At 30.1% G+C, this 9,938-nt stretch overlaps 1 long non-coding RNA gene across 1 annotated transcript; it reads left to right on the forward strand.

Annotated features, from left to right (window-relative positions):
* The first annotated feature begins 5,832 nt into the window (after positions 1-5,832).
* On the forward strand, positions 5,833-6,620 carry LOC145038623 (uncharacterized). Its single transcript, XR_013679464.1, has 2 exons — positions 5,833-6,097; positions 6,360-6,620. It is a non-coding gene; the product is annotated as an uncharacterized LOC145038623 (long non-coding RNA).
* The last annotated feature ends 3,318 nt before the right edge of the window (positions 6,621-9,938 follow it).

The raw sequence follows: 9,938 nt of genomic DNA on the forward strand, positions 1-9,938 counted from the left end.
TGTGTGGGGACAATGGCAGTAATTTCGTAGTAGCTGTCCATTTATATGCGAAGACCCCACAACAGAAACAATAAATTAAATCATTTTTATTCGATTAAATTATAAAAATTACCCTCAAACTATCGGTAAACTTCCAAATTTAGACGCAAAAAAACTTAGTTTTTATTTTGGTCTAATGAAATATATTGATTGTCGATTTCCACATTTTTTTTGAAAAAGGTATCTCAAACCCTAACAAATATTTTAAAAAACATTCTTAATATTTTAGTAATTAAATAATATTTTTTTAAGTATTTCATTTTACTAATATATATATATATATATATATATATATATATATATATATATATATATATATATATATAAAAGTAACTATTACTTAGTTTTCATTTATTTTATTAAAACTTGTTTAGATAAAATTGGTAACTACAAATCTACATTGGATTTTAGAATATCATATCCAATTTTATACTTTAAAGCTCTTAGGTAAGATTTATATATACAACTAATTACACTAAATTTTCGGCAAATTATATTAAAACAAAAACTTTGATTTTGATCTCATTTAAATAATGTAACACCAAATATGACGATATTGACATCAATTTTGTGCATTAATATAAAGGCAAAAAAATATATATAAATAACAATCTAGCGAGACATTCGTTCTACGTTATCACAACAATAAAATCAATATAACACGGGTCTTACACAAATGGAGTGATGGACAATGCCAATCGTAAAATTAGAGATTGCTTTAGTAGAAGACATCCAACAAAAAAAATGCAAATACAAATAAATATATATTAAATAAATATTTATAAATGCGCATATGCTGAAAAAATCCCTACATGAATGTCATATATACAAAACTTCAACTCGCAATGAATAATAAAGATGTGTGTTTGAAAAATAAAATGGTGTATGTGTGTATGAATAAAGAGACTTATAAACAAAATAAATATAAATTGGCTAGGGTAAGGGTAACCTGTAAAACATTGAATAAAAGCATAAGTAGTAAAAGCAGATACGAATAGTAAGTTGAAAGTTATTACTAGCTAAACATGATGTAAGTGAATAGGGAAAGAATTACTAGGCACATCAATACTACTCCACTACTCTGATTCTAAGTCTCCATAATTCCCTATCTGAGATCATGTAATTGTCGATGACATAAGCTCATATAAGAGATTGTGAAGGCTTTAGAATCAGAGTAGTGAAGTAGTATTGACGTGCCTATCAAGTTAGCAAAGTAGCATGATGTTAGACTTGAAGGTGTTAGCCCTTACCAATGACTCGTCGATAAGGGTCAAGTCCTAGTCTAACGTCATGTTATCTTCCCGTTTTCTTATCGGTCGACCACTTGTTATTGCATTGTTGATTGTGATCTTCTTTACTCTCCTAACAACAACAATGCTTAGTTATCTCATGTGGACATGTCCAAACCACCTTAATTTTCATTCCCTCAATTGTCATGATGATTGATGCCACACCAAATGAATTCAAATTGTCATGTTTGTTATCATGTCTAACGTCTTACCACATATCCACTACAACATTCTCATTTATATAACTTATATTTTCTTCTTATATTCCTTCTTAATCAACCAATATTCAAATTCATATAACAAAGTTGGTCTCTTATTGTTCCTTTTACTTTTAATGGCACCTTCTATCACACAGAACTCATGTTGTTGACCTCCATGTTAACCATTCACCTTTTATGCTATGTGTAATGTCTTCCTCAACACCATCATCGTTATGGATGATAGACCCATTTACTTGAAGGTCTTTGGACTATCATGTGAGAGATAAAATTGCAGAACACCAACAATTATTAAAGTATAAAAAGAAGACATTGTTCAATTCGGTGTCAATGATTTTGCCCCACGGCTCCCATTACGAAGAACACAAGGACTATCTAGATGATGGAGTTTATTCCTAAAGTTTTACCTTCTCAGCTTGCATTTAGATATTAATAGTGCAAAATAAAGTTAAAGGATCAGTAGTGAAGACATTGTTGAATCAAAATAGATGATAGCCTAAACCAAAAACAAATGATAGACTAAGAACTATTTTACATCTTTTGCAAATCTATGATACAAACTTTGGCTTCTTATCGTTTAATTATTCATCAAATCATTTATTGATATTTATAGTGAATGAGGTCTAGTTCAATTGGGCGGAGGTACACTTCAGTCCCCCCCCCCCCCCCCCACCCCCCCCCCAATGGTTTCTTTTTAGGGGAATGGTGTCGAGTTATATCCGTATGCAAAGTAGTGAAGCCCCCTAATGGGAAACTGAGTTGCTAATGATTTTATTGTTATCTCTTCGTAAAAGGATCGAATCCGGGTTCATTAGGTGTTGTGGCATACTGTCATATCGAATGTCACTTTCTGATGCACCAAACTGTCGTTCAAAAAAGAAAAGATATTTATAGAAAAGAATAAATATGTAAAATAAAAATTCAGTTCAAGTCATCTATAAAATGCTAACTACTAAATTCATATTTTCTCCACACGTAACTGCGACCAGAGAGTCAAATAGGTCGGGAAGAAAGAGTCTGAGGTTGGGTTGGACAACATACATCTTGGTTGGTCTCATCACCACTGCAGACGTTAAAAGGTTTATCTACAAGAGTCACAATATAACTAGGAAGACGTTGCAAATACCAAACATGCATTACCAGGTATGTGAGTTTGATATTAACTAAATTAACCGATTATGTGATAAAATAATTTTTTTATTTATCCTTCCTTGATAAAAACCCTAAAAATGTATATTCTTCTTCTATGGGTCGGACTTATCTTGGTATGTAGTGATATTGCAAGAAAGTGGTTGCATAGTTTATTGAATTAAAGATTACATCTATCGATCATTAAGCGGTTGTACTTTGGTAGATTTATAGTTTGGCATTTAAACACTTGGGGCCAAAATGTTGGTTGAAAGATAATCCGGAAATTAACTTTTTAATTTGTTTTTTTTTTATCTAAAATGATTGCAAATAAAGGTCATACGTTAACCCACAATTAATACTTCAAGTCGTTGCATTCCAAGTTTTATAAGAAGACCTCTAAAGATTTGGCATATGCTATTAAATTGTGGCCGGTTAGATACTCTTACTTTAAATAGTAATGGTGTTTTTAGTTCATTAAGTTCATTAAGACCATTATTTTCAATTATTAGCTACAATCTCATTTTTCTCTATCTATGATAATGTAGTTACAAAGAAGTTTGTAAAATCATCATACAAAAACGAATAAAAAGATGTTTAGATATTTTTTTGATTTTATTTACAAATATGATAAACATTCAAATGCATATAATTAGTTAAAGATGATATTTACATATATAAAATGTTTGTTAAAATTATAAATTTCATAGGGGATGGGCGGAGGGCAAAATGGACATCTGTACAAGACCCAATATTTTTGGGACTATATATATATATATATATATATATATATATATATATATATATATATATATATATATATATATATATGGAAAAGTGAATACACTTATAAGGGTATATAAGCTTAAGTATCCAAATTCAATATATTACGTCGTTTTAAATCATATACATACATTGTAATTGTCCAATGTTCTTATAATTCAACTTCTAATTTGATTTACTTCCAAGATTTTTATAAATTTCACATTTATCTTCCTCTTACATAATTTTCTTTTTCAATTATAATATATATATATATATATATATATATATATATATATATATATATATATATATATATATATATATATATATATATATATATAGCCTAGTAAATATTCGAAAAAAATATGTGATGTAAGAGTAAAATAATAAAAAATAAATAAAAATCTTGAAAGTAAATCAAGTTCGGGGTTGAAGTTTAAGGACATTATATTTAATATATAAAAAAACGAAGTATTATGGTAGATTTGGATACCTAAGTTTATATAACCTTAAGGATATATATTCACTTTTCTCATATATATATATATATATATATATATATATATATATATATATATATATATATATATATATATATAATAACGATAAGGACCATTTTTTTCTTACACGTTAAATTTCCACCAAATTGCCCACATGAACAATGTTAGTTTAAGTATTGATCTATAGAGAACATCGACAATTATTTCGACTTTGAAATGAAATAAGCATGTATTCATACACCTTATTTACTATATATACATCTTCATATGCGAGTGGATGAATGTCATTGTGTTTGATTTTTATATTTCTTGTAATGATAAATCTAATTTAATCCCAAAGAACTCCTAAGTTTGATTTTTATGTGAGTGTAAATATGTATGAATAGTAGAACCATTAATGTTGTGTTTTTAACCGATTAAATAGAGATAAAGTAAGGGAGGGACTAAGTTGTTAAAGTTATTTACATTTAGAGCCAAGATGTACATACAAAAAGTTGGAAGTACAAAAGAAAAAGAAGGGACAATGTTGTAATTTAGCATCTTAGTTTGGGGTGTTAAAGTCAAGAGACAAAAATCAGAGGTGCATTAAAATCCATGAGCTGCCTTTTCCGCAATTTGTGGTACAACTCTTTCGATACTCATTCCTCACACGCCTCGCACGTGACTCCCAACCCCTTTTTTTGTTTGCTCTAAAATACCATAAACATCTCTCTTTTCCATTGTATAAATAATAAGTAAATTACATAATATAAAAAAAGTTTTATTACTAATTAAATACTTCAAATCAAGATAAAACGTAATTAAAATCATTTTAAAACATAAAAAGAAATATTTTTCGTTTATTAATTAACTATTTAGTTAATAATAAATAATTTAAAACATAAAAAATACATGTCAAATACATAATTTAACAATAAACAATTCAAAAATGGTATTCTACATAGTAATTCCAGTAAATAAAAAATATCATATTTGTTTAAATAGCAACGATCCTACCATAATCCTATCGAAAAGAGATCCTAAGATCGGGATCAATTTACTTATGTGAGATCGTATGATCCTACAAATACGATTGTGATTTTAACAATTTTTTTTTCAATTTTTTTATAATATTTTGAAACTAAAAGACAGTTATCGAACATAAGTAATCTCTTATCTCATTAATATTTTGTAATAGTTGTTAATCGACATAGATTTTGAACAGATTAAAATTTCAATGTATTTTTTTGGATAATTCAAAATAAAAATTGTTTCATTTTTTCAGTGGGAAATGTTTCTTTTAGGAAGAAATAAGAAGTATACTCTAGATGATGTGTGATTTGATGATTGATTGATGAGGGCTTTAAACTCGTGTGTTACGACGAGATAAATTGTTTCTATAACATCCTGATCTTTTTTTAGTATCTTATGACCTTTTTTAGTATCTTATGATCAATAGGGTTGTAAACTAATAAAGAGGCAAAAGATTGTTATTGTTTCATTATTAACCATTATTAATTAAGTAAAAATATGAATATAAAGAAGTGAAAATACAATTATATATATATATATATATATATATATATATATATATATATATATATATATATATATATATATTAAAATTATCTATCTTTAGCTACAGTAAATTTGGTAAGGATTTGGCAAAAGTGGTCCCTTATGTATGAGTGTCTTTACAATTCTTTCTCATTCCTTATTTGTTTTTTAGAAGGTCAATTTATGTCTTTATATAGTTTCATGTTTAACACGTGTTCTTTTTAATTTTGTTCACCGTTTTTTTAACCAATCATCTTTGGATTGATGTTACTGACATCTCTGGTTGAAGCACCGCCTCAAATGTATGGATACCTTTATTCCTCTTTTGTCTTCCCCTTTTTACGATAATATCAACAAACCCCATTGATCAAAAAACCCCTTCCATGATTGCTTCCAAAATTGAACGACAGTTTCTTAATGCCTGGTACAACCGACCGGCTATAGGGAACATGAACGGTCCACCAGGCTACATACGTACATTTCTTTATGTGTGGGTGCTGAATCGATGGCGACAGTCTCAACAAACCCCATCGATCACCATTCACGCCTTTAGAGGGAAACATCGACACCTCATCTACATCGTTCATTATGAAACATGTTTGATTTAGTATGTTTGAAACAGGTATTTGAAATCAACTTACAATTCAATTTTGGAATTCAATCTTCTTCTGCTTTATCCCCAATATAGGTATAGGGTTTTATGGTTTTATATGTTTTGTAGCCCCTTCATCTCTTATCTACCTTTCCCTAGCCCTAATTTATGGTTATGTCTACGCTCAAAGAGAACAATAACCTCTCATTTTGTGACGTCGCTGATTTCTATTTCTTTTATTTCTCTAAAACATTTTCGTGTGTTGTGTGGTCACTACAAAAAAAAAAAAAAGGCAGATGCCGATGGAGACGGTGACGGTGCCGACCACCAGAAAGTGCAGCGGGGGCGTCCATCCGGTGGCTATTAGAGGTATCCGGGGATTGAGTTGTTGAACGAAGTTGATATAATCGATTCCTCTTTACAAGATGCATCTCCAACGCTACCTAGTGATCTACTTCTCTTTCTATATATGTGTGTTATCTAATTGTCTTATGCCTCTCCTACTCATGATGATTTCAATTTGAGAATTAAAAGTTGTCACTGGGTTAATCTCTTTCAATTATCAATTATAGTAATGCAATTAAGAAATACCAATATACATTCATTTTTTCACCGTGTTTGTAAATCGGAGAATTACAAAGAATAGCAACATACTTTATTGTGGTTACCAATTCAGGCAATATACAATAGTTTCACACAAATGCAACACCATCCAATCCCCGCAACGCGGGGAACACCCTTCTAGTTATAGATAAAAATCTATTTAGGGTTAACCTAGCTAAATGGATAAGAAAAATCTCAAAGCAAAATAAGCTCAATAAGTTTATTAGACAAGCATCCATCTTCAAACACACAATGTGATAACAATAACCATTGAGAGTTTATCAGAAAAATATAAAAATGAGAAACAAACAACGCCTTTGTAAACATATTTTCAATCTGCAAGGCTGATGGAACATATGGTAGAGAGATAGTCACATGCTGAAGGTGATAACGAGTGAAATGATAATCAATCTAAATATGTTTTTTTCGCTCATGGAAAATCAAATTATTAGCAATCAATATCATATTGTTGTTGTCACAATTTAAGGGGTAGGTTGAGAAAATTCATCACATATATCTACAAGAAGCCAAATTAGACAAGCAATCTCATAAATAGAAATAGCCATAACTCGATATGCCTTTTGTTAAAGATCGTTAGACAATAATTTGTTTCTTAATCTTACATGAAATCAATGAATCTCTAAGAAATATACGAAACCAATTATGGATTTGCAATCATTATCTCAATCAACATCATTATAAGCATGCAACTTAAGAAAGGATGTGGAAGGAAACCCAAGGTTTACGAAACTAAGTACCCTAAGGATATCTGAAAATACGAAGAACATCTCCCTAGTGAACTATTTAAAGAGAGGTGAAAACTATCTAAACTCATCAAGTGTATGAGCCATGTTCGACCGAGTGACAGTAAGATATAAAAATAAAAAAATAAAAATAAAATAAAAACTCCCCGCAATGGTTCGAGATAGACTCAAATCTGATAAAGGGGCAACATCAGTTGTAAATATTAATCATTAGTCACTAGAAGGTGTCATATCAGAGAGAGACGTGCATGTTCAAATAAAATAAAAATATTCTTTGTTTGAGACAAACGATAAGACTTTGTAGATTGAGAAACTTTAATCCCAAATAAATAATGTAGTAAGTCCAAGTCTTTCATAGCAATCGATAAGCCAAATGACGCTTGTAAGACTATATCATCAGGACCATCAATATTAAAAATCATGTCATCAACATGTAAGGAAATAAGAATCCAACATGCATTCATACATCTGGCAAATAATGTTGAATCATGATTACGAGAAAAACCAAGTGATGTAAGCACCACACATAATTTCTCAAACCAAACATTGTTGAGATATGGTGCCTACATTCATAACAATTGGTTATATTACTATTAGTAGTAGGGTCCTTTTGGGTTATACGTAAGGACAAAATAAGCAACTAATAACACGAGAAAATTATAAGGACCTTATTTGTTAATTAATTAAGTTTTTAATTAATTAAATGAAATATCGTAATCTAGAAGGTTCTAGATTAATAAAATTAATAGTCAGATAATTACTAAAGGTATGGAAAAATAACTTGTAACTGGATAATTATCCTTTATGGGTTTAAATCATTCCTTGTAACCAGATGGGTACTAGGCCAAAATCAAGTGAGAGTTTATCATAAACCCTAGCCTAAATTCTACAGCCTCCAATCATCCTCGAAACCTTAGAAATCTTGATAATCATGGCGCAGTCATCAGAATGGCGTAGTGCAAAATTGTTGTTGCTCGGTTTTTCTACATCGTGTTAGGGTGTTCACTGATCACGGTGTTGTCAGAAGTTTCTAATCTACACCTTAGGTATGACTATAAAGAAGAGCTTTGCATCGGCCTCTTAGAACTCATCATTCACTCCATACAAAGAAGGTTCTAATCGTCTACAAAGGTATGCATTCTTTTCCTTTTCTTTAGTTTAGTTGCTTTAGATTGGTTGAGCATAGATCTCATGGAGAGATTATAGGTTATTATTATTATGTTTTGTTGCTTCCGGTGTATGCATTCGAGCCCTTTCAAGAACCTTCATAACATGTATGACCCATGTCCCAATATGCATCTTGTTGTGACACCATGTCTCTGTTTAATTATTTTCAAGAGAGGAATCTAAATATTATAATAATTAAATATATAGGTAAGGTTTAATAATAATAATAATAATAATAATAATAATAACAACAATAACAATAATAATAATAATAATAATAATAATAATATACTTATAATGACCTTTATGGAGGAAAATAATTAGAGGGGTCTATTATTGCATTTTATAAACTTATTTAGAATAAAATCCTAGGTCTAGGAGTCAAAATTATCAAGTGACCAAACTTCAGGGACCAAATTTGCCCCTTTCATAAAATTGACCCTTTGTCTCTTTATAGAAGCAACATAGCAATCAGACTCTATACTTGCATTGTCTCCATCTTCATTTTGTCTTGCATCTGATTCCTTTACAAAACAAAACCCTATTCTTCTTTTCCTATGTCTTGTGCTTATCAAATGGAATGAAGAGATGGAGAGGGAAATTTGAGGGAGAAAAGAGACTCATAGATTTTCGGTCACCATTTATGGTGACCAGAAGTGTTGAGAAAATAAAACAAGATATTAAGAGACTGACGATGAGAGAGTGATGTCATGGATGCTTAACCCAGAAAGGCTTAGTTGATATATATATATATATATATATATATATATATATATATATATATATATATATATATATATATATATATATATATATATATATATATATATATATAAAAGCTTCGATTGAGATGGTGCTTCCAGGTTCATTGACATCCCGAAAATCAAGTTGTTTTGAAATACTTCCGACACCCAGATATTTGTGACAATATATTTAGGTGTGTTATGCTATGTTATTATGTGGTAGTATTAGGGGTGAAACAGTCCCCGGATACCGGTTGAAAGATACTAAAAGGGTAGGCCAACACTTGGATATGCCTGGCAATATGTGTGTTGTATGGTGCATGGTATGATGGGGGAACTCACTAAGCTTCGTTTTCATAGGAAAGGATGCAACTCGATTGCAGTGCGTCACACTATGTTTTCCGCATATGAGATCTTTGAGATTTGATTATTTACACTTTGGTTTTGACATGTGATGTTATTATGGATGTTACTATACGAATTGATTTATATAATAACTTATTTAAAAATGAAATGTTTGGTCTTGAATTTTCGGATGTTACAAGTTGGTATCAGAGCCTTAGTTTGAGGGATTCGGGCACACTCTCGAGTGAT

This window comes from Lactuca saligna, chromosome 4, assembly GCF_052625555.1.
Source record: "Lactuca saligna cultivar CGN05327 chromosome 4, ASM5262555v1, whole genome shotgun sequence".
In the NCBI taxonomy this organism is placed as follows: domain Eukaryota; kingdom Viridiplantae; phylum Streptophyta; class Magnoliopsida; order Asterales; family Asteraceae; genus Lactuca; species Lactuca saligna.